The 27,180-nt window shown below is 37.8% G+C and overlaps 1 long non-coding RNA gene across 2 annotated transcripts; it reads right to left on the bottom strand.

The window, feature by feature from the left end:
* Positions 1-1,357: 1,357 nt before the first annotated feature.
* Positions 1,358-27,067, bottom strand: LOC120537127. Of its 2 annotated transcripts, XR_005635265.1 has the most exons (5): positions 26,884-27,067; positions 20,825-20,891; positions 20,637-20,689; positions 17,377-17,504; positions 1,358-2,467 (listed from the first exon to the last, which is right to left on the bottom strand). It is a non-coding gene; the product is annotated as an uncharacterized LOC120537127 (long non-coding RNA). The 2 variants fall into 2 exon arrangements; XR_005635266.1 differs by lacking the exon at positions 17,377-17,504.
* Between the last annotated feature and the right edge of the window lie 113 nt (positions 27,068-27,180).

The following is a 27,180-nucleotide window of genomic DNA, read 5'->3' as shown; positions in this document are numbered from 1 at the left end:
AGCATGTCACACTTACTGTGATGGAGGGGAATGCAGAGAGAGAGAGACAAGCTATCATGACCTCAGGTTTCCACTGGCAACCAATTTCAATTAATTTATTGATCTTCATGTACACACAGGGCAAACTGTGGTTAAAATTAGAAGAATTCTAATAGGCAACACAGTCATTGCTGACCTGTAATTTGTTAGCAGCTCCACCCCCTATATCATTGTAAGCAAATGTCGACAATTTGAGGCTTGTTTTTCAGGCTTTCTGAAAAGAAATCTCTAGCAGTGCAGCAAAATCCACATATTGCAACAAAGCAGCACTACCATGAGAGAGGGCCAAGAGGAAGGCTAACTGATGTTGCAACAGGATGACTTGCTTTAGATGGTAAAAAGGCCACAATCTGCTCAGTCCAATTCTAGGATCATGGAGTCTACCCTGGCTGTAATGGGTACAAGGCAAGAACCTACACATTATGAAATGTACACTCACACATACCAGGCTATTTCAGATCTACCACCTTATCTAGTCTGTGATTCTTTATGATGTGGGAGGAAAACCAGAATACCCAAAGAAAAACCCAAACAGACACAATGAGAACATGTAAACTCCACAGAGAAAGTGACCAACCTGAGATTTAAACCCAATCTCTTATAGATAAGATGCATTAATACTAAACATTCTGTACCCAGGCTACCCAATACTATACACAGTACACAGAAAGGTTATCTCTAAGAAGTTTTTTTTTATTTTAGAAAGGGGCAAGTTTCTGTCTGAACATGTTTACTGTAAAATAAATATACAAGATAAAATGAAGATATTTGGCACCTTATGGTTAACCCCATTTCCTGTAATACATGGCTGGAAGAAATCAAAACATTAAACACAAAAGTAAATGTAACCATTTTAGGCTGAAGAATACAAAGGTTGCTTCTGGCATTGAGCTCCATTGCATACAGACCTGGGCCCAGGACTGAATGCCAGCTTACAGATTAGCCGAATCTTAAAAATAGTCCATGAAAGAAGGGTGGGACTTCTGGGACAGAGGCAGAAGTGACACCAGTAATCATCTTGCCAAATGGACAAAAAAGGAAGAAGATGTTACAAATGGTGCCATATCACATTTGTGAGTGGTATTGCTTAATGTAGTCATCCGGGAGGGGCTTAGAGTAGGGAGAGGAGTCAGATGAGGTGGCTCGGGCATCTGATCAGGATGCCTCCTGTACGCCTCCCTGGTGAGGTGTTCCGGGCACGTCTAACTGGGAGGAGGCCCCAGGGAAGACCCAGGACACGCTGGAGGGACTATGTCTCTCGGCTGGCCTGGGAACGCCTCAGGAATCCCCCGGAAGAGCTAGAAAAAGTGGCCGGGGAGAGGGAAGTCTGGGTATCTCTGCTCAAGCTGCTGCCTCGGATAAGCGGAAGAAGATGGATGGATGGATGGATTGCTTAATGTGCAGGAACCCTGATGCCAATGCCTATATGAATGTTTCTGACACAATGTATGCTGTGTTATGTTTTAAACAGGATTGTTGCCCTACCTTAAGTTTTTTTTTTGTTTAGTTTATCTTTTTCTTATTTTTAAAATATTCATTTTCAAGTTATATTATGAATTTCACTCTTGGTTTTGCTTTGTCATTGTTGTATTTATGTAATATAGTGTTAATTATTTGTATTTCTGTATTATATTAATATATGTAGTTTTAGTTAGCTGCACTTTCTTCTTGATGTGGGCCACCTGATTATGCAGCTGTGGTTCTGGCCCCAGTTCCAAAAGGAAGCTCCAGTGTACACATTGTGGTTTTGTTTTTTATTCTTCCTGTGATTTTTCATTTATGTTACATCTTCTGATTTTTGAACCATACTATTGTGCCACAAGGCAATGGAAGGACAAGTCCATCTTTTTTACCCTGCAACCTCATTCATGAACTGATAAACAAAACAACTGTGGACAACAGGGGGCACTCCAGCTTCCCAAACACCCAACACAGACAGGCATGGGCACAAGGTAAAAGCACAAAAAGTCTTTCATTGTGGGAATACTCTTCTCAGCAATCATTTCCCACCACCACAGCCACAAGCACAATAAAGCACTTTATAGCACACAATACTTTGACTTCTTTTTTTGGTCACTGTCTCTCACTGCCTCCTCCACTCCTCCTCACAAGTGTTGTCCACATTCCTCCCAACGCAGTCTCATCCATGTGTGGCAAGCAGCTCCTTTTATCTTCCACCTGAAAGTACTTCTGGTCTTCTGTACAGGTGGTCCAAAAGCACTTCTGGGTGAGGCAGATGTCCCATGAAGTAGTGCCCAATGTCCTGGTGGCACCCATGGAATCCAACAGGTCTGAGTCAAAGAACTCCATGTCCCATGCTACCCTGTGGGAATATGAGGCACTGGTAATGCCCTGTGCACACTGCACACTCTCTCCCCCAGTTCTTCCATTCCAAGGGTGTCCCTTGGAAAACACAAAATTGCACTTCCTGATGAAAACAAAATGGTGTTGCAGGAAATTGTAACTAAATAAAATTTTACAACAAACATTAGAAACTTATAAAGAGATTAATTTCTGAAAGAATATGCTAAAACACCAACAAGTCATGATACCTGTACATGTACATGTTTGAAGGTATTGCTTTCTATATTATGATTTATTTGGATGTGTTTGCTTTTAGGTTTCCATATTTTGTCTTTGTTTCTTAAGACCTTCATTGCCTTTTTGTGCTCTTTCTTGAATATTCATTAATAAATATTACACTATTAAAAGAACCTTTAACAGTTTTCTTTGGTCAAAGGTTTTTTCATGTTTTTTTCTCCCTGAGACTTACAGTAAAAGCCTTTACCCAATTTTATTAGGCCAGGCTGTCTGAGGTGATTAGGCCTACTTTTTTTGGAAAGTAGCCCCAAATAAAGCGCAGGTCTGGTTTTTGTTTCTGAGGCCTGACATGTGAAAGCATTGTTTGTGTTTCAAGTGAAATGAAAGTCAAATACTGGCAAGGCATTGGTGGCTGCATGACGATTGTGGAGTATGGCCGGCAGCTTCTCCCAGCCAATACTACCAAGATGTCAGATGGAGCCCTCCCTGCAACAAAGAAGTGCCCCGAATTCCAGCGGGGCATCATAGACATTGGAGTCTTTATTCATAGCCCTGCTGGATACTGTGGGGGCCGACAGAGGACACTGCAGGGAGGCTCAAGGACTTCTATTTTCCTTATAGCCCGGAAGTACTTCCCAGCCGAAGGGACAGAGGAAATGACGTACTTCCGGGATGAAGAAAAAAGAGTTTTCATCTGACCCGGAAGTGTTACAAAGTCACATGGACTGAGGGACAGAAACACTTCTGGGTCAAGGACTTTAAAAAGAACTGTGGGAGATCCCAGGATTGAGCTGAGTCGGGTGGCAGGGTGACAACGTGTCTGGGAGTGGAGGATTGTGATTATTGTGAATTGTATTGTTTATTGTTTATGAGTAGTGTGGAGTGGAGGGTGCTTTGTGCACATTATTATTATAGTAAATGTAATAATTAGACTTTTATCTGGTGTCTGGCATCTGGTCTGAGGGTTCAAGGGGACAACAGCACCCCCTATCTGTCACACGATACATATTATTAACAGAATACTATTATGTGAATTGGATCTCATATTACAATATCCTTGATTGGAAATGCACTATAAAGGTGCCATGTTGCCTCAAGTTGCTAGTTTGCAGCAGCAATACTCTACTGATGTAGTCCAGGATCCCTCAAAGGCTCATAGGAAATGTTGTTGTTACACAAGTGTCTACAGTGCAAAGGATAACCCTAAATTGCTTCCTGTCATGTTGGATTAGCACCCAAAGAACACCTGGGTCAAGGCTTATATCTGCCTCCACATTTTCAGTCTGTTGAGCTTGCAGTTGGGAGAGGTACGTCATAACAGCGCACCTGGGGAGTGTCATGTTTTACCCTGCATGTCTCTCCTGGCTACTGCTCAAAGTTATATTTCTTGTTTGTTTTGTCAAATGTTGTCCCATTTAGTTGTATTTTTGTTTCCTTTATGTAAATTTTCGTTGCATTTATTTGTTAGTGGAAATATCCTAGGGTTATGTCCCTTGTGTTTTATGGGTGGTTCCCCAAGGGGTGGGTTAACCTGCCAGTCAACACAAACAAAAAATGTCCCTCCAGCCTGTTTATGGGCATTCCTTCCATAGTTGCTGGTGGTTCATTTCGAACATAGGAGTGGAGAGTTTCCTTGTGTTACTGTGCTTGTGCTATTGCCTTTCATGATTTCTGGATTTTTTTGAACCTGTGCTGTGTTTTTGACTACGATTTTGGATTCTACATTGGGACCTTGTTCACTGTGGATTGCCTTGCCTTTTCAGGCAATTCCTTGTGCTCTTCAGAGCTTTTTGGTAAATAAACTATTTTTTCTAAAGATTTTCCAATTAGTTTTTAGAGGGCAATTTTGAAAGTATTTTTGAAGCCTGTGTGTTTTTGGGAAGGCAGAGTCAAGACAAGCAAGGCAGAGAAGAAGAAGAAGAAGAAGAAGAAGAAGAAGAAGAAGAAGAAGAAGAATTTGTTGTTGAAGAAGAAGAGTTGTTTAATAATACCCTGCCTGTCATTATCACTTAGATAGAGACACTATAATTTTGGAGGAATTGAAAATGACCAGTAGATAGAAGGAATGAATAGGGGTGGAAAGAACCATCATCTAAGCACAAGCAAAAATCAGCAAGCCAAAAGAAGCCATCAGTAATTAGGGTTAAAACTAAAATGTTTTTCAAAAATAATTTGTAGTCCTTTGACTAACTTGTTTTTTTTTTTGCCCCTAGCTATCAGTAATCTTTCTCGTTTGTTAAATACATGGCTCTGATGCTTAGGTACCAGAAATTTTTTGTCACCGTCTTGTTTAGGTGGGACATGATTTCATAATGCATCCATGTTATGTAAACAGCAGTTTGCATAAAAAACTGTAAACAACATGGCTGCGACATGAAAAGATTGACACAAACTGGTGACAACCTGAATAAAACAAGAAACGGAAAGGTGTTGACAGAATAATGGTAAACTTTATAAACTATCAGATAATCATGTCCATATATTCCAAAACTGAGAAGAGTAAAATCTAAACCTGGCAACAAGTCAGAGTCATTACACTGTTGATGTCATTTTGAGTTCAAGGTCTGTCTCAGAGTGCCTCTTTTCCAGCATAACTTTTAATTTTAAATACAATTTTTTTAGCCAAAGCTGACCTTCAGAGAAAGTGTGGGTGTTTAAATAGCAAAAGGTCACTCAACTCCAGACAGAAAGTACACCAAAGAAGTTTTGTCCTACTTTAGATACCTAAGCCCATAATGGAAATTTATATAAAGATTCAGAAGTAAAATATACAGTATAGAATGAAAATGAGTGCTATGTTAATTGATCACTTTAAATTATTTATGTGTGAATGACTGTGTATGCACAGTGGGCCCTGTAATGGACTGCCTTCCTTGCCCAGGGATGGTGCTTGTTTTGTACCTCATGCTGATAGTGATCATGAACTGGATTAAAATGTTCTGATAAAAGATGGATGGACGGATGGATGGCTAAATGGATGGATGTGAAGATGATGGTGTCATTCCTATCTGACCAAAGATGACAGGATGGAAGTGGGTTATATCAAGAATTAGAACATAGAGGGGTGCTGGAACATTATGGGAAATCTTAATCCCCATAATCAGAAAAATGATGATGTGTCTTTCAGTTTAACCCAAAGATATCTATTACAAAGAGAAATCCTATACCCAGTGTAGTGATGAATCATAAATGTAAGACCTTTGAACCCAGCCTGATGGAGTATAAAACAAAACTGAAGTTTGTTTCAAGAAAAAGAAAAAGTCCTAGGTTTATCAGCAGAAACACACACACACACACACGCACACACAGTCTGTTTGTAGAAATGAACGCCTCCTCATTGCCAGTCAATACTCTTCGTTTGGGATATTATTGTTGTTAAGGTCTGGAAGTGTTTTTCAGAGGAAACTGATCCTACAGAAAACTGCTGGCACTGAATATATATGTTCACTGACCCAAGAGATCAGGCTGGTGACCTTGTGAAATGAAAGCAGAGTACTTATTTAGGCTGCACCTTGGGCTTTTCTAATCAGGTCTGCCAGTTAACCCTGGAAATATTGGGATGTGTTGGTGTTAGCATGAAGTTAAACTTTAGGGTGGAACCCAGTTCTTGGAAGTTTGAAACCTGTTTATCTGGAATGACTTCACTTTACGTTAGAACTGTTCACTCTATTATTAACAGGCTGAGTTTTGATTTCCTTTTGACCCTAATATGGTAGCTCTGTGCCAGGCTGTGAATAAAAATTTTATGAAATCAAATGATCAAGAGCCTGTGGTGGGCTGGCGCCCTGCCCAGGGGTTGTTTCCTGCCTTGTGCCCTGTGTTGGCTGGAATTGGCTCTAGCAGACCCCTGTGACCCGGTAGTTAGGATATAGCTGGTTGGATGATGAATGGATGGATGATCAAGAGCAGGGGTCTCCAACTTCAGTCCTGGAGAGCTACTGTGGCTGCATGTTTTCTTTCTAACCCTTTTCTTATTTAATGACCAAATTCTGCTGCTAATTAACTCTTTGTCTTAATTTTAATTGATGCTCAACTTAAGACTCGGGCCCCTTAATTATTTATTTTTTTCCTTAATTAGCAACCAAACAATATTAAGACACAAAATGAACCAACACATAAACAACAACCTGCATCCATCACACAATAACTGAAAATAAAGAAAGGTGAAGACCTCAGTAATGTTGATCTGTCCACAAAACATTTTGACAGCGCTCTTAAAAAAGAAAATCAACATTTTTGGAAATGTCTGGCATGTCAGAATGAGCACCATGGAATTAAATAATGGGTTTAATTCGCAATAAAAATGGCTTCAAATTAAGCAACTGAATGAAGGTTGGAGTTAGGGGCCCCAACTTAGTTGATCATCTGTTGGCTCACTTCACTTCAAATTTACGTTTAGGTGCCGTTTATGAGAAAAAGAATAAATTCAGCGGTCAGAGTCTCAAGAAAAGTCAATTAAAATAAAGGGAAATAGTTAATTAGCAGCAAAAACTGGTCACTAATTAAGAAAAACGTTAGCCACAGTAGCTCTCCAGGACTGGAGTTGGAGACCCCTGATCAAGAGTCAGTAGATTGTGGTGACATCTGATGAGAGAGGTGTTTTATACCTGTCCTAACAAGAAGCGCAACAGGTGTCATTCTTTTAAAACAAGGATGTTGTTTGGTTAGCCAAGGAGGACCTGATGTGAATTTATCATAACCAATCATATGGAAAGTGTACTAGTCCATATTGAAATGACATAATTTGCAAAGACAGATTTAATTATTTGTAGTGTTACAAAATTCTCTCTCAAAATAACTAGTAGGTGGTATGATGATTATTTTGTATAACACAATGTGCCAGTCTTCAGCCTGAAACTAGTTTCTAATACTGGCCTCGCCCCTTCATAAAAATCCAACCCAACACCAACCAAAAACCTATCTATGTACATCCCAAAGCTCAAGAATGAGTTTAATAAATTACACACAAACACAGCATAGAGAAGCGGCTGCTCCAGATCAGTACAGCAGTTGTATCGAAAGCTATGCATGTGACCCATTCTGCCAGAGTTCTGGGCTAAAGTAAAGCAAGTTAAAAAAATGTCTGAAAAAAAGAAAGCTATCTGTAATGTAAATTATGCTAAAAATGATTTTGATAAATGTTTATGCACCTAATGTTGATGATAAGGAATTTATACAAAATTTATTTGCATCCATTCCCAATCTGAACACTTATAAAGTTATAATGGCTGGGGACCTTAATTGTGTTTTAAATCCACTTTTAGATAGGACTTCCTCCACAAGGGGAACAGTATCTAACACTGCAAAGATAATTACAAAGTTTATAACTGATCACAACTTATCAGATCCCTGGAGGTTTTTAAACCCAAATTCAAGAACATATTCTTTCTACTCACCAGTACATTATTGCTACTCAAGGATTGATTACTTCTTTATAGACAATAACTTCTTGCCTAAGATTAAATCTTGCAAATACGATGCTATTGTTATTTCTGACCATGCACCTAAGATCTTGGAGTTAAAATTACAAGCCCCATACACTCACCCGCAGATGCGCTCAACCCGCTTCTATTAGCTGAGAGAATTGTACTGAATTTATATCCAAACAAATCAAATTCTTTCTAGAGACAAATACATCCCCGAGATCTCTGCAGGAATTCTCTGGGAAACTCTTAAGGCCTTCTTAAGAGGACAGATTATCTCATATCTTTCCCACAGAAATAAATCCGAAGCCAAGAAAGTAGCAGAGATAAAAAGCGAAATTACTAAAATTGATGAAGAACACGCCAGACTACCAAGCGAGACTCTACATAGGAGGAGGCAGGCTCTGCATTCAGAATTAAACCTCTTGACAACTAAAGAAACTGAACAACTAATTTACAAATCCAGACATCATTACTATGAACATGGAGAGAAAGCTAATAAGCTTTTAGCTCAACAAATTCACAAGCAAGAAGTATGCAATGCAATCTTGGTAATTACTAACACGAATGGAGATAAAATCATCGAACACAAAAATATAATGCACACTTTCAGAGACTACTATAAATCCCTATATACTACTGAGTTTAAAGAAGACAATACACAATCTAATGCATTTCTGGATACATTACAGATACCACAAATAGACGCTATTAGTGTGGAGGAACTTGATAAACCTCTGCATTATCAGAATTACTAGATGCTATAAAGTCACCCAAGGTGGAAAAGCAGCAGGCCCTGATGGCTACCCTGCAGAGTTTTACAAGAAATTCTCCGCTCAGCTAGCTCCCTCCTATTAGCAACATTTACAGAAGCCAGAGATAACCAATCTCTTCCACAAACCTTTCGCCAAGCACTAATCACTGTCTTTCCAAAACAAAATAAGGACTTATTACAATGTGCATCATACAGACCAATTTCACTTCTGAATAACGACGTTAAAATACTCTCTAAAATCATAGCTAGAAGGATGGAGAAAGTGCTCCCTCGTAATATCACAAGACCAAACTGGATTTATTAGGGGCCGACACTTATCTTCAAATCTTCGACGCCTGTTTAATGTAATATACTCACCAACTAAATCAAACACCCCAGAAATATTATTATCATTGGATGCAGAAAAGCATTCGACATGATTGAATGGAAATACCTTTTACTACATTGGAGAAGTTTGGGTTTGGCCCAACATTTGTGCATGGATTAAATTACTGTATACTAACCCAGAAGCTTCAGTTTGCATCAACAACATTTGCTCAGACTACTTTAAACTAGAACGTGGCACTAGACAAGGATGCCCTTGTCACCACTGTTGTTTGCATTGCCATTGAACCACTGGCAATACATTGTCGAAATACTGATCAGATAAAGGGGATTAGCAGAGAAGGACTGGAACAGAAAATCTCATTATATGCAGATGACATGGTACTGTATATATCGGACCCAGAAAATTCTGTGCCTGCAGTCTTAGCAGCACTCACAGAATTTCAAAAGATCTCTGGTCTCAGAATTAATCTGAATAAAAGTGTACTCTTTCCAGTGAATTCTCAAGCATATAATATTAGATTAGACACCCTACCTTTTATCATTGCAGAACAGTTTAAATACCTCGGGGTAAACATCACAAGTAAACATAAAGCTCTTTATCAACAAAATTTGCAGTCTGCATGGAAAAAATTAAACAAGACTTGCATAGATGGTCAACCCTTCATCTCACACTAGCTGGAAGAATTAACACTGTTAAGATGAATATTCTTCCTAAGCTCCTTTTTATTTCAAAACATCCCAATATACATTAATAAATCATTCTTTAAGCAATTAGATTCAACAATAACCTCATTTATTTGGAATTCAAAACATCCACGCATCAAAAGAGACCCTACAAAGACAAAAGGCAGAAGGTGGCATGGCTCTACCTAACTTCCAGTTTTATTACTGGGCAGCAAATATACAGTCGATAAGAACCTGGACACAAATAGAAGAACATACACAGGCTTGGACCACAATAGAAGTAAAATCCTGCAGTACTTCTTTGTATTCCTTGCTCTGTGCTCCAATAAACACACGCTATCGGCAATACACTAATAACCCAATTGTGCTCCACTCACTTAGAATCTGGAACCAATGTAGAAAGCATTTTAAGACGGAGAAGCTTCTATCTGTGGCACCTCTGCAAGAGAACCACCTCTTTCAACCTTCACAAACATATGCAGTTTTTAATATCTGGAAAAATTTGGAATTAACTTGCTTAGAGATCTTTATATAGACAACGCCTTTGCATCCTATGAACAATTACATTCCAAATTTAACATTCCAGCTACACATTTCTTTCACTATCTTCAAATCAGGAACTTTGTTAAACAGAACCTTCCAGATTTTCCTCATCTTGCACCCTCATCCATGCTGGAAAAATTATTGCTCAATTTCAAGGAGTTAGACTCCATCTCTACAATATATAAAATCCTTTTACAATCCCTCCTTTCAAAGATCCAAGAGGACACTGGGAAAAGATCTCTCAATTAATATATCAGAAAAGGAGTGGAAAGTAGCAATGCAGAGAATTCACTCAAGCTCCATATGCGCAAAGCATACAATTATACAACTCAAAATTATATATCGAGCACATCTGTCTCGACTAAAACTCTCCAAAATGTTTCCAGGGCATGATCCAACCTGTGAACGTTGCAACCAAGTCCCAGCCTCACTAGGTCACATGTTCTGGGCCTGCACCAAATTAACATTATTCTGGACAAAAATTTAGTGAATTACCTTTCAGACAGCCTTGGACTCACAATCCCTCCTAACCCATTAACAGCTGTGTTTGGGGTTCTTCCAGAGGGGTTTAAAGTGGAGAAAGACAAACAAATTGTGATTGCATTCACTACACTGTTGGCACGCAGACTTATTCTGATAAACTGGAAGAATCCAAACTCTCCTCTTTAAGTCAGTGGGAAACTGATGTGTTATATTATTTGAAATTGGAAAAATCAAATACTCAGTTAGAGGATCTGTGCAGACCTTTTTCAAAACATGGCAGGATCTAATCAGTAATATTTTAAAATAAGTTCATAAAGCACAGAGAATTTTTAAATTTAGGTATGTTTACAAGCCTTAAATTTAACGTTATTTGGCTTGCTCTCTCTCTCAGGGGTGGGGATCGATCTGTTCTTAACTCATTTTTTCTTTTGTAAATCTTGATTGCTTTGTATGGATTGTAATAAAATTAATAAAAAAAAAAATAAAAAAAAAAATGACAAACGGGTGATTGTGCAATACCAGTCAGACACAACTCTTTGAAAACAGAACTTGAGGCAATTCCCTCTAAAATCATCATCATCATCATGATCATCATCATCACCATTGTCATCATCATCACAGAAAGCCACACCTCCATGGAGGACCTTTTTGTATTTATTTACCATGTAATTTAATAGAAATAAGGACAAACACAAATGTATTGAGCATTGAACCATAGGAGTTGTGCTTCAGATATTTCTACTAATTCAGGTCAGTTCAGCATATCACAAGCTCTATAAGTAATCACATCATAATAAGCACAACAGATGATTATGGCACAGAATCAGGTAACTGTAAAAGTCCACATTACAAGTGTCTGGATATGAGTCCTTGGAGATTAAATAAAATCTGAAGAGGTGGTTCTTCTGCCCTTTCCTTGTCCAAATTGGAGAGGAAAGAATGAAGAGTGGGAGCCAGCTTGAAGCTAAATAACTTGGCCTCTTTAAATCAAGTCATCTTTTATTGCTTTTCTGAAGATGGATTTCATAATCAAGAAGGCTGACACAACACTTGGCTGACTTGAGGATTTTCTTGGGTAATGTGTTAAGAAATCCTGCTTTGTAAAGTGTTTTGGGTCTATTAGTGAAATTAACAGTTTAATCTGCCGTGCAAGGAGCTGGGTGGGCTGTTAAAAGAGGCTCAAAATAAAGATCCCCAGGGTACCACGGCGAGACAATAATTCTATAGATTTATGATTCTCTGTGCAACAAACATATTTTCTAACTTTTCTGTAAAGTATGTTCTTGCCAAGAAATAGCTTATTTTAGAGTCTGGTATGAGGATGCATTAACGGTATTTTAAATTATGAACATTACCATTAGATCCTCTTTTTCTTAGAACCCAGGAGTCTCATATGAGTTTTTTTTCAGTTCAGACCTGTATTCAGGGAAAAAGATATTTATTTTAAACTAAATCTCCTCTCTGTATTCCACAAATTCCTTGTTTGTGAGCTCAGCATACAATTAAAAAGTAGCCTGCAGTGTGTTCCTAAATTAAAATGTTTTCACAAATTTCATTTCATCTGCTATCCTTGTCTAGGATTTGTTCTTCCTGGGTAGGCTCTTGTTAATGTGGCTATTTAATTATTTCTCTAAAACTGAGGCTCTGCCTTGAAATGTAGCTGATTGCTGATATGCAGGTATGGGAAATGACACATCTGGATTAGTGAAAGCTTATCTGAAGTATCAGGTATCATAAAATTACCAATGCTAATATTTCAATAAGCGAAAGTTACAAGAATTTTAAAAGACACATCATGAAAATAAATTTTGGATAAGAAGGGTTGTCCCATCAGCTGGGATTTTACACATTTTTCCTCTATTGCCTTACCCAACAAAAATATTGTAAGAAAGGCAGGATTGGATGAAGCACAAGTTGAAAATAAGGTTGGTAAATAGTTAATAACAGGGAGGCTCTGTGGCACAGTATGTCCACCTCACTGCTCCAGTTGTCACCCAAATCCCAAAGATTATACCTTCATCTCGATATTGCTCCATTTAGGCCAAAGGTGCTTGCTAACGTTCTCTTTGGAGCTACTGAGTTTAATTGAAAAACTCTGCTCTACTCGTGCTGTCAGTCCCACTACTGACACCAAATATAGGGTGTTAAAGATAAAGGATGCTGTGACAGGTAGAAATGAAAGATAGTTATCAATGCAACAGGTCTGCAAAATCATCTTCTAGTTTGTTTTCCGTATCACCATATTAATAATAATACGTAAGAAATTTGACAAACGAGAGGAGAGTGTTTAGTCCTTAATGCTTGCTTTTTAGCTAAAAGCTAAGAAGCCCTAATATCTTACCTTGATACTTCTTAAAGGTTTTCAATGTAGCTGCTTCAACTATATCACTTGGTAATATGTTTCAGATTCCCACAACACTTTGTGTAAAGATGTAATTCATTGCTTAAGTGTTAAATGCACTTCTCCTCCATTTCCACTGGTGTTCTTGTGTATGTTATTCGCCATTGAGTCGAAAGAATATGGGTGGATCTTTTTTATCAATTCCTTTTCGAATTTTGAAGACCTGTATTAGATTCCCATGCAATCTCTTCTGCTCAAGTCATTGGAATTATTGAACAAAATAGGTTAACTATAAATAAACAGCTCTTAGAAACGTTTGGATGTGTAACAGGCATTGGTGTTTGAAACCCCCTTGTAAATCACATTCTGATAAAGAGAAGGACAGAATACAGATGATTCCCTTCCATTCAAATCAATGAACTGATATGTTATAAATTTTAATTCAGAAAATTTTCCCTTGATAATTCTACAATTTAAAAACAATGTTATATATAAATTAGAATTCCTTGACGAGAAACCAAGAAAGAAAAATCCATTCACTTCAGCTTGGTTTGTCTGCATATTCTGCTGTATATAAGAGAGGAGGAGAAAAAAACAAGAAAGCATTCCTTTGTTTAATACTAGGGGGCTTTGCCCCCTGCTCGCTTCGCTTGCAAGTCCCCCAACCTTCGCTACACACCAGTCAGTTTGCGTCTCTACCACTCGCGTATGTGGATTTCACTTTCACCACACAACAAATCTTTTCATTCATGCAGATATGCCTCTTCATTGGAAAGAAACACTACTTTTCTCTGAAGGCAACACGAATTAGACAATCTACAAGTCTCCGACTTAAACTTTAAATTTGAACAATATATTCAATCTCTTTTCGCTATTCTGTTATTTCACGAAGTAATAATTTCCATTTGTTTGCGCTAATGCGATCTTTACTATCATTTTTTTGAGACTTTCGAATTTTAGTACTTTCATTATCTCTAAACTGTTCTGCATGTGTATTGCTCCAACATTTTGGAACTTCTTTACGACGTCCTACTTTGTCATCTACTCTTTGTCTTTTATTTCTGGCCCCAGGCGTGGTTAAATCTCTTGGTATAAAGTCTTGTCTAGCAGGACTTGAAAGTATCTCTCTGAAAAAGTTATGTCTCATCCCAGGCTAAAAAGCCTCATTTCGTTTCTCCCGTCCCATTTGCAATCACATTTCTCGCTCCTCTGACTGCAGAAACTTGTGCATGCACATGAAGTTATCTTTACAGGTTTCTCAAAAGTGTAATTACTTTGTAAACTGTCATTTCTCTTATTTATGTATTTTAATAAATCTTAGTTATCTTTAGCTGTTACCGTTAAAAGGAAAAATAAACATCCAAAATAAGCAACAAATGGAGTTAAATAAAGGGGTAGCATGGTGGCACAGTGGTACCACTGCTGCCTCACAATATGGAGATCCAGGTTTGTGTCCTGGGTGGTTCCTGTGTAGAGTTTGCATGTCCTCCCCATTTTCGCGCGAGTTTCCTCTGAATGTTCTGGCTTCCTCCCAGAGACATGCAGGTTAGGTGGATTGGCAATGCTAAATTGGCCCCAGTATGTGTCCACCCTGGTAGGGATTCTTCCTGTCTTGTGCCTGATGCTTGCTGGGATAGTATTTAGTTTCCCTGTGACCCTGCTCCGGATAAGTGGGTTTGGAAGATGAATGGAGTGAATTGAATGTAGCTGATAAAAAAGAATTCTAATGTTGGTACACGTAATGTGCATTAGTTTTAGCGTATACAGCATTATGCATTCACAGACCCCACACATTTCCCGCTAATGTGGCAGTCTTTTACTTTTCCTCCCTTTTTAAAGAATCCATACTCTAAAAACAACCAAAATCAACATAGTTACAAAAATATGCAAATAATACTAGGCATCTATTTGCAAAATGATTAAGAGCAAGTTAGTCACTATACACTCAGCAGAATCAAGACCAACACTGTGTTAACCACCTTACAATAAACTTAACATAATGTTTACCAGCTCTCATAGCTGGAATCTATTTGGTAGCAATAGAAGCAAGGCAGGTAACAGGCCTGGTGAGGGTACCATTCACACCAGTCAATTAACCTAAGATTCACATCCTTGGAAATGATGGGGGAATATCCAACTCAACATGTGCAATGTCTAGGCATATGATTCAACCAGAAGATGCTTGCTCCATAAGGTAGCAGCCCTAACCTCTCTACCACCATACCGCTTAACCAAGTGAAAATAAATCAAGATGAAATGTCATACAAAAAATAATTTTCTATGTTGAAAAGTCCATGTCGATGGAGATTGCACTCATAAAATAAGAAGATGCTATGCTAAAATATCACATCAACTCAGAACAGGATAATGGCATCTAGGGATGATGTATCAAAAGCCCAAAGCAATACTTTTAGTGATAAAAACTGATTGCTGTTATAACTAGAAGATAAATGTCTTTGTAGTGTTGAAGCAAACTCGTCTAGATTTTGAGAGGAAGAAAATCATTTCAGACTAAAATTCATTAGTAGTCAAATAAAGATGACGTAAAATATTTTAGCCACATCATAAAAAATATCGGTTCACTGGAGAAGGATCTAATGCTCGGAAATTGTGAGTGTAAACTGTAAAAAGGATATGAAGATATTACCAAAGAAGACCTGAAATGCAGCTCCAAGAACTGTCAACACTTTAAAACTCTCAGACAAGTGTGGAACACTGAGGTGTATTCTAGTTACTGAGCCTGTTCATGCCTGAGATAGTTCATCATCAGGCATTTTGGTGAACAGTTTTCAGAACTCTATTAAGGTCAACACTGTACTACACTCTAGTCAGATTCATTAGAAATCCTAGTCTCTCAAAGTCCATAATTTATATTTGTAGGGTAGCAAAGTGGTACAGTGGTTAAACATTCTGCTACTTAGCTGTGGGTACTCAGATTCTATTTACTGGTGTATTTGTGAACTGCCATCTACTGGGACTCATAGCTTATGGATCCTGTGGTGTTCATACTTTTCAAATGCATCACATTGTCTTTTTTTTATCCTTCCATTTATTTTCTGGCTTGGTTAGTTAAAATTTTGGGTTGCATAATAGTTAAAATTTTGGGTTGCGTAAGTACTAAGCCTATCTGCAGCATTGGGGCCAAGGTAATTAACCCTTGATGTGGTGTCAGTTCATTACAGAGAACAATCACACGTCAGGCCAATTGAAATTTACCAGTACACCTAATACACATTTCAATTGGGATATGAAAGAAAAACCAAAGAAAACCAACAATAACAGAGGGAGATCCACAAAGACAGTAACCATATTAACATTTGAACCTAGTCTACTAATGTGGCCAGAAAAGAACGTTAAACCTTATGCAAAGATACCACTTCATTAATGGTCGAAGACTAGTAAATAGTGGTGTTATGTGCCTGTGCTCTTCATGAACTGACAAACCTTGAAGGAGCCACAAGGTTATGATATTTAAACTGCACTTGAGCATTCATGATGTCAGGATATATCTTCATAAAAGGTGGGAAGGCAAACATGAAAAGTATTTATTCTGTTCAAGATATGAAGAAATGGGGAGATGTGAAATTTCATTCCTGAGAGCAGTTGAACTAAAGAGATATGAGAAACTCTCGTTAAAAAGCATCACCAGAATGGAGACATCAGATCGCTTGAAGAGATCGCTTGAAGCACTGATCCTGAAAGCTATGTTTTTAACCAGGTAATTGTGTTAAGAAGTTGAAAAGAATAAGATGCCTACAAAATGCCTATAAAAGCTGCTTTAACCTGGAACAAAAATAAAAACTATTTGCTGCTGTGGTCTTCAAAGGGTTGAGGTTTAGACTTTGTTCTCTTTATTTTGCTTCTCTTCTGATGTTACTCTAGAAACTCTTCTCAGAACTTTCTGTAATTTCATCAGATCTACCTAATCTGTCATGCCCTGACTTACTGATGATTAGAAAAGGGGGTTTTAAAAATAAAGCTGTGGAAGGCCTACTGATGGGGCATTGTCACATATATCTAGTGAATAATTCTGGAGCAAAGAGCACAGTATTTACCTGGCTAATAGGAACCAACATCCTCTCAGTGGTGGAAATGAGATAATGAATAATCTGTATGATAGGAAATTTGATACTCAGTCAGAGGTGGTTTAGGAAAGTAATGAAACTCATCTCATTTGTACTATGCATAATCTCTTTTTTTAAACAAATGATTGAATTTACCTGTTATCAAGTTAGATGTTATCATTGTAGCACTGAATGACATAGGCACCTTCTCGCTTCTCTTCCCCTGGCTTCACTCTCACTTGGCCATTTCAGGATAGCAGCTATGAACTGTATGTCAAGGATGCCTGCGATGTCCAAGAATAAAGGTAGAGTAAAACATTTCTGGTGCTAATTAGGGTCTTTTGAAATGTTGTGAATCTATAGCCCTCTTTTAATTGAAGCACGAAATTCAAGAAAACTTTACATGAGATGAGCTTTTATACAAAGTGTAAAATACATGTCAACCTACCAGTATGTACATTCTAAATTGAATGGCTAAGAAGGCATTATACGAATAGCCATTAACACTATCATGCCAGGTCAGACAGCAGCAATTATCTATAAGACGAAGCTATCTTCATTCCAAAGATATCAGTTATGGACAGTTTGAATTTATTCTGACAGCCAGAAGCACAAAAAAGGAATCGACTATGGAAGACACTGTTGCAGGGCAAAATCTCTCATGAAGACTCCAATCAACTAACATTTACCAAAGGAAATACATGTAAGCGGGGAAAGTCCACACAGAATCCTAGAAATGAAGGCACACCCTAGGCATCGTAAGTTGAAATAAGTTGATGTGTCTTCATCATCAATGAATGTTAATAGAAATGTTAATAGAAAATAAACAATCTTTGTTCATTTAAAACCTGTGACACAGTGGTGCAGTGGGCAGCACTGATGTTCATTGGATTCAGCACCCAGGATTTGATTCCTGTGTCTGTCTCTGTGAATATTGCATATTCTGCGTGAGTTTTTCCTCTATGAACCAAAGTTTTCCTCTCACATGCCAAAGATGCACATATCAGGCAATTCCAAACTGGCTCCTGTTTGAATGTAGGGTGTGTGTGTAAGTGGGCCCTATAATGGAGTGGCATCCCATCTAGGGCTGTTCCCTGTCTTGCACCCAGTGCTGCTAGTATAAGCTCCAGTCCTCTACAACACTGAATCGGATTAAGTGGGTTATGTCATGTCATGTTATGTTAACAAATGAATGCAAGCAGGGGATGTCACTTCAGTTATTTAGCCATTACAACAGTTGTGTTCCAAGGCTGAGCTTCAGACTGCAAGCCATTCAAGACATTTCCTATATGTAGGGCTCACATGAGGAGCTGTAACGGAGAAGCGAGCATTTATCATACAATACTATCTTTGAATTTGTTTTTGTAGAAGTCTATGAAGATCCAGAATCCATTACAGATATGAGAGTTCAGATCCCATTACAATATCCATTTGTTTCTAAAACTGAGAATTTGATTATCAATAGTTTTTGGGCAGCTTAGTTTTGCTATTATGTTTAGTGTTTCTTCTACTGACCACATGCCTCATAGTAAAAAACAGGTTTGGGTCTAAATGAGGCCTTAGCTCCTGCTCCACATGATTTGACAGGGTTATCTGGCATTAGGGGTTTCATTGTGAAGTTCTGTATTACATTTCCCCACTGAGGGTGTACCATTTGTTACATTAAAATGAATATAGTCCTGTGACTTACTACAAGGGTGGCACGGTGGCACAGTGGGTAGCACTGCTGCCTCGCAGTTAGGAGATCCAAGTTCGCTTCCCGGGTCCTCCCAGCGTGGAGTTTGCATGTTCTCCCCATGTCTGCCTGGGTTTTCTCCGGGTACTCCGGTTTCCTTCCACAGACATGCAGGTTAGATGCACTGGCGATTCAAAATTGTCCCTAGTGTGTGCTTGGTTTGTGTGTGTGTGTGTGCGCGCACTCCCTGTTTCCTGCCTTGCACCCTGTGTTGGTAGGGATTGGCTCCAGCAGACCCCCGTGACCCTGTAGTTAGGATATAGTGGGTTGGATAATGGATGGATAGATAATGGATGGACTTGCTATAAATTTGGAATGGACAACGTGAATTTAGAAAATAGGTGAATGGACAGTCAGTAACTTAACTGATTTTAAAGAATTCTAAAACCTACAAAGAAAGTTTTTATTAATCATCAGAGGAATGGTATTTATTGTAAAATAAAATTCTTGAAATAGTCTGGTTTCACAAAGGCCTGTTACCTTTTTGACTTAATATTTGCTCTGTTCTTTATCAGAAGATTGCTTCACATAAGATGGTCTCTTCTTTATTGATTCCAACAACACAAGGCCTACCATCTGAAGGCAAAACCTTTGGATGCAAATGAGTCAACAGGAAGCACCACAGGAGAATTGGTAGAAGTCAAACAAACATTTTAAGATTATGATGTGACACGTTAGCCTCCCAGGACACCTTTTCCTAGCTCCTATTTAATAAAGAATTGACAGACGCACATGGCTTCCACATTAGAGCTCCACAGCTAGGAAACATTTCATATAAAGGGGTAATCTGCTGCTGGTTCTCTATAGAACTTAATGGATAAACTAAACTAGTCAATCACTACACTCCATGTTCCTGTTGCACAAATGAGAATGACCAGCAATAAGGCTGACAAACTGATTGCTGTGCCTTGTTAACCACACACAGCCAATCCGTTTATCCTTCTTGTAAATTAGTTTTTATTTGATGTACCACCCTTTGCAGGTATACTTTAGAATTGTCTGTTGTGCACTGTGTATGAAAGGTTAAATCAAGGCATTGCCCCAGCCTAGGAGCACCTCACTTTAGATCTTTCCTATACTGAAATATTTTTAAATGGTGTTCTCTTCGGGCCTTGTTTATGATTGATATCTCCCTTTAAAATATGGAATTCTTCCACACACCTTGTAAATACTGTTAAGATGACTGAAAAAAATTCCATAACCTTGGTTTGTACACATGGCATCTGTCTACCTGAAAAATGTATGGAATGTGTTGAACACGTTTTGACAGGCAGCTTCAGTTCTGTTTTTCTGTGACACTTGGCTTGGTGCTTCAAAGCACATTTTACAAATGTGACTATAGGCTAAAAAAAATAAGATTTGGTTTGATCATTTAGCATTTCCAAAATTAAAATGGACAACAATCTTAAGCCAGCATGGACTGGCACATTCAGCTAACTTCTCTGGATTGAGAAAGACAGTCAAAACAATGGGTGTCATGGTGGTGCAGTAGGTAGTGCTACAGCCTAACTGCTAGATATTCCTGTGTTTAAATCCTATATCTGGAGTATACCTGTTCTGTTTCTGTTGACTCTATTCCCACATCTCAAAAACGCACAGATTTTGAGGTAAACAGGCAATTCTAAACAGATTATGTAACAGTGAATTGAGGCAGACAAAGATCTTCAGCCAGGGTTGGTACCTGCTTTGCATCCAATGCTGCTTGAATGGACACTGGCTGTCACCTACCCCAACCTTGATAAGAAAGAAAGAAAAGAGATGATTGGAGTTTTAACACTGAAGAAGCTGTGTGGAACTAGATATAGAATTAATCAAAACTTGACAAAAAGAAGCTCATTATGGCATAATCTCATTGTTAACAAATTTTACCATTTATCTTGATTATGTATGTTCTCCTTGTGTTCATGTACATGTTTTGGCACAATCCAAAGGCATGCTGTCAAGTAAAATGACAGTTTTAAAATTGACTAAAATCTGTTTTCAGTGTGTCCTACAATAAACAATACCATTCAGAGTTGATTCCTTTCTTGCAGTTTGATGCATGCATTGAAAAAGTGGATTAAGAGTGGATTCAGTGCCAGTGCAAGGTTATTTTGCACCGTAGGCCAACCTCATTAGTGCACTAATTGAATGTTCAGTAGCTAACCTGTGTGGTTGGAAAAACACCCTATTCTGCACCCTAGGAAAATGCCTCATTCGCCTTAATGGTGATGCTGGGTGGATGGATCAGTATTACTCTGTTCACGATGGAGAGGTCAAGAGTCCATCCTGGCAGCTTCCTATGCAAGGAAAGAATCAACCCTGAATACAGTGACAGTATAACAACTGGCATGAAGATCAATAATAAAACTGTATGTCTTAAACATAAAGATGAAACATTTCTTAGCAAAGGCAAAGCTTGCCAGGCAAAAATACACTTTTTAAAGAACTGGTTGGATGGTTTCACAGTTAACCTGCAAAGACCAACAAGTGACTATTCTTTTCTAGAAGATGGGAGGCCTGTAGTCACAAAACAAATGAACCACACTGTACAGTTGCAAGTCAAGAGGTGTGCAGTCATTGAACAATTACAAAATATTTTTTATCCTAACAAAAACAACTGCATATCAGCACTCTATGAAATAAAAAAGGAAGGAATAGCAATGGATGCAGTAGCATCTATCACTCAATAGATAAACATTTTAAGAAAAAGTGCTGAAACATAAAAAAAAGACTATTGATGAACAGGATCAAAATAAAAGAACTGCACAAAACAAATTACATAATCCAAACTCAAAGCATCTAGACCAAATCCTTTTATTTGTGCATAGCAAATTGAATATGTATACATTACAAAAGGCTACCATTATAAGTTAGAATATCAAAATCAAATTTCCAGCAAAAAGTGATTTATTGTGTTTTGCATTTCATAAAGTGCTCTCGCTCTCAAATAATTTTTAACAGAACCTGCTCAAAAATAGCAGTACATGGTTATAAAATGTGTGACAATTTATCTGCTGTAAAGAAATAATGGAACAACTGATAAGGAAAATGAATATTCATTAAAGAGAACAACATAGTACAATGACTGCCTTTAACAATCATCAAGTCTTGTGATATTCACAAGAAGAGAAAAATGTTTTGGCTTTTCAAAAATGTCACTACACCAAATCTAGTTACACAAAATGAGAAATAACAGTCTGAGGAAGTTCAGTGCTATAACTCCATTAAATGGGTCTGCACGGTTCAATTACAAACTATACACTGAACAGTTCAGGAACTTCACTGCATAGAATTTGGGAAACCAAATTAGATCTTAAAAATATCAAGACTTATTAATAAAAAAATAACGGATGGTATTAGTGGAGCGCAGCCCAAGCAATTCATACTGTAAGCATTTCAGTAATGTCAGGTTAAGCATTTTAAATCATAAATTATTTGACTTTAACATATTCAAAGACAACATGTCTTTTCTGAGGTTGAAAAATAAAAAGTTTTGGAAATATCTTATATTATAAAACACTCTTACTTTAAAAAGATGTCAGTACACGAACTGAATGGCATTCCAACTAAGCTCTAAAACTTGTAACATTGTAATATTTCCATAGGCTTCAAATTATTTGGCATGCCTTACTTTCTTAGCATTACTAGCCATAAAGTAAGCAAATGACCCTGAATTTAACTTTTAAAAATTGCTAAAAATAATGGTGAGCAATAGAGTGTGTCCTACCAAGAGTATCAGATAAATTAAGCTAATTGGCTGCTAACACTGGAATAAGACCAAAAGGACCGCATTTTGATAACCTCGACTTGTGATGACGAAGCCAAATATTAATTCTTCTAAGGACTGACATGTGTGGGAAAAATAATAAGCACAGATTTAAGTATAAACTGAGTAAACAAAAAATATTGGAAGTTGGAACAGATGGCCTGCCATACTGAGCAGACACTTTTTATACAGTATGTTTATATGCAACCTTTCTATATAATATATCACACAAGCAGAAAAGGCTCGTCGAAAAAAACTGCCAAACTCTTTCGTAATGAATAACACAAGACGCCAGCACAAGTATTTAAAAAATAAATAAATAAAAACGCTATAGTATCCTCAGAAACGAACACAAAGCCACTAAACTTTAAATGTTGTGCCCGCTGATAGTCACTTTCAGATCTTTATTATGGTCTTAGCTTGCTTGAACTGTTACCACTACTTTTTAACATAGATAATTATTCTGAAACATAGTAAGAAATACATTTCAAAAAGAAATATCTTCTGCAGCTGTCATATGCGTTTTATCTTTACCAAATTAAATTTTGTTGCTTCAATATATAAATAAAATCAAATATTGAAAATATTTATATAATAATAATAATAATAATAATGTGACAGTTTCAGTTTGATTTAAAAACAGACAACACTGAAGCGTTTGGTTTAAAATGAAACATCATTCACTTTCGGCATTTCTTAAAATGTTTTAACTATATACAGAAGTTAAAGTAGAACATTTTAATATTTATTAATATATTTAAATATGGATTTACCATGCTGAAAATCAAACATTCCGGATAGAAAATCTGTAAGAGTTTATAAAAAGAACCATAAAGCGACCTGTTTATAAACACACACGCTCGTTTGATTTATTAAACGGGACACAATTATCTAAACTTAGTAGAAATAGATATTCGATACAAACTGTTAATTTGGCTTTGCTCGATGTCCATACTCATAGGTAATTTTTGAGAAGTGAGCGCAAAAAGATTATTTTATACAAGCCGATCTGTATAACACTAAACACAAACGGCTCGCGGAGGTTTATTTTGCAGCCCCACGTTCTCCCTATAGGCTCTCGGTGCTGCTTCCAAGAATGCACTCTACGTGTATGACCTCAAACAAACCATAACTCCAGGATCGTATATTTTGTGTTATTTATATTCAAGTACTCAGTATTTATTTCCAGTTTTGCCAATTTTGTGCTTTAGAATGGAACAAGGAAAATAAGGTGATATAAATTTAGGAAGTAATGGGACAGTGAGATCTTATTAATGAAGTAAAATTGAATTGTTGAGGATTTGTATTAATGAAAGCTGTCGAGCCATTTTTTCAGTAAAGTCCTTAAACATTTAAAATATTTTTTTTACTGCGGTGAAAACCCTTTCCAACGACCATTTAATTTACAATCTGCGTTTCAATAAGACAATGGATAGTATGAACTTAGAAACAACCTATGTACTTCGGGTAGAGAGCACCAGAGGAGGAAACAAAAATACAAAAGGCATGCAATTTGAGTCAGTGAACGCGAGCGCACTAATAACACCCCATAGTGCTATTATATTGTTCTCGATAAAAATAGGACGTTTTGGCCCCCGCCTATTCCTCCAATCATATGAGACCCCGGGCTCACGCACGAAAAGCTGTCTAGACTGGTCCAACAGGACGGTTTTGTTGAATGAAACACCTTGTCATTGCCCTGCCCCTCGATGAACTTGAACACTTTAGGGCGAGAATGGAAACTCCTAAAGGCAGGGCACACCCTTGCAGTGCAACTCCTATTCGAATGGAGTAATTGGAGTCCGTGGAAGTTAATGAAACTGAACCACAATCACGGGATTGCCTTCAGCAATTAACAAGAATTATGAGCCATGTGTACGTTGCAAGAGTACAAGATGTTACTTATGATTAGTGAAATGGCACGTAGTTTATCTGTTTCACTGAACCAAATGCTCAAACAAACAGCAAGACTACGTATAATACTGTACGTTTGGCTACGCACTTTTCAAGTACAGGAACTAACACTGTCCTTTGTATATACACGAATATAATAATAATACTAATAATAATAACAACAACAAAATGCAACTTAAAATTACTCTGACAGGTCCAAAGTCGGTAAAAACTTTCAAACCGTGCTGTATATTGTATAATTCCTGGTCGTATTACTGGGTAACCTGCCTTGCTCATCATAAAAATCAATAATGATCTTTAGAAAATGGATGTTAAAGGGCAAGACTTTGCTGAGGCGATGTCAGCATTCGCAGAAATATTTTACACCAAAAACAAAATGGGAGGACTTCGAGTCCCAAATTCTGGTAAACCATTCACCCAGTGTGCCTGGGTCTGTACTTCGATCTCAACCTGATGGCTTTAGTAAATGCTGTAATTTTAGCCTTTATATGAAAACTATTGCTGATCGGAGCATCATTAGTATCACCAAAGTGCAACTGCACATTGCCCTTCTTGCCACCTGTTAGTGGCTGCATATATAATAAATGCAAAAATTAACAAAAGAGGCATAGTGGAAAATCACACTGGGAATGTCACGTTCATTTAATTAATACATCTAAGTGAATTAAAAATCATGTGTCAAAATCCTATTAAAATTAAAATAGCCCCTCACAATCTCTACAACATGAGCGACATTTGTGGTACCACTGAATTTGATACAAGGCTTTGGCAATTCGCATTTCCATTGATCACTGTACACAAAATTGATTTCTGTTCTGCACTAGAATAGACGATGCTGAAATCCTACTAATACTGTTAGTAACCTTACTATATGACCAATATTTTTGAATAAAATCCGCGGAGGATTTCTATTATTTTGCTAATGTTTTGAAAGCAGTTACATTTGCCGTGTCATTAAAAGCCAAAATATGGTAAACTTTTTTTCTCAGTGTGGAATTATAGTTCATTGACAGATAAAAAATCATTTTAGTTTTAATTCGAATATTTGCTGTAGTGCATTTAGTGTTGTGGACTCAAGGTAGCCTGGGTGGGCCTTGCGATACACTGGACCAATGTCCAGAGCTGCTTAATATCTTATGCCCGATTCTGTCAGGATATACTGCATTGAGTTAACCCAGTTTGACAGAGTAATACAGGATTTGTGAAGCTTCCCTTCATTTCCAGCCTCTTCCCATCTCCCAAAACAAACAGGAACACCACAAATCCAAATTCTGCTTGGTAATCTTGACAGGTGTGTTTGCCTTTCACAACACCCAGGTGACACATGTTGTTCACGCTGCACGACGATCTAGTAATTGTACAGCACAATATCGTTGTCGTCCTGTAAAAATATAAGTGCTGATGTTACAGTGGAATAGATTATCTTAATCGTTCGTGTCAGCTACAGAACACTGGCTAGACATAGGCCACAAGATAGCATCACTGCAAGACACAGCAACGACACAAAAAAACCTAAAACAATCGGCATAACATCTAGCAGTGATGGCTGCACAGACCGTTTTGGCTCTCTCTATCGTGTAGTCGGTTGCGCCACAAGTAATGAAGAAGCCTGTGCCCTCCGACCTTTCTCTGTGTGCACCAAACTCGCGTTGGGCCTGTTAAAACGCAGGATGGCAGCACGGAGGTGTAGCTAATGAACTACGTCGTGACAACCTTGATGCACGAATTTGCACAGATAGCAAAGGCGGGTGGCGCTATACAAAAATGAACTTGAGAAGAACTTGTTGAGTGCAGCCCCCACAGTATCGGAAATGTTAATTAATGTTAAAGACGACCTTATCAAAATACCATATCTTCTAAAATAAGCCATTTGACTTATGCCATTTATAAAATTCATATTTGGCTTATACTAGCACGCTGATGAAGCATTTTTAGTCCAACAAGCAATGCTTACGCTCAACCGCAAAACTCCTATTTTATATAAAAAGCACACCCGCTCTAACGCCTTAACGCCGTCATTTTTAAAAGCTCGAACTGTACATATCTACTTATCTGCAATCACAACAGAAAAACCTCCATCGTGCACCCCCAAAATATATTGCTTTTGATTTGGCCGAGTCACCTTACGAGCATACAGTACAAGACATGTCAAATGGCGCGCCGCCGGTGCGCCCTACCTTGCGAATCGACCAACACACGAATGGGAAGGAAAAAAAAGTAAAGCAGCAAAAAGCAGGCAAACAAACCAATTAACTACAGCATTTACGCATTGACGAGGCCTTCGAAATACAGAAGGGAAGCGTTCAAGTGATATAGATTGATCTTCCAGAATAAAAAAACACCAAGATGATGCTGCATGACACCCAAGGGATAGAAAATAAAATAAAAAACAAATAAAACGATGAAGCCAGAAGTAAAAGACAAACGTTGTAGCCTGTACGCGTCCCTGCAATCACAATGTACAGGATTATATATGTAGTCTATCGCTTTATTATAGAGACGGCCCTGCGTTATGTCACAGAATAGCAAATTAGTTCTGAGAATCGGGAGGCGGAGCGAAAAC

This window comes from Polypterus senegalus, chromosome 1 (genome assembly GCF_016835505.1).
Source record: "Polypterus senegalus isolate Bchr_013 chromosome 1, ASM1683550v1, whole genome shotgun sequence".
Lineage (NCBI taxonomy): Eukaryota > Metazoa > Chordata > Cladistia > Polypteriformes > Polypteridae > Polypterus > Polypterus senegalus.
This window is presented reverse-complemented; position numbering and strand designations above follow the sequence as displayed.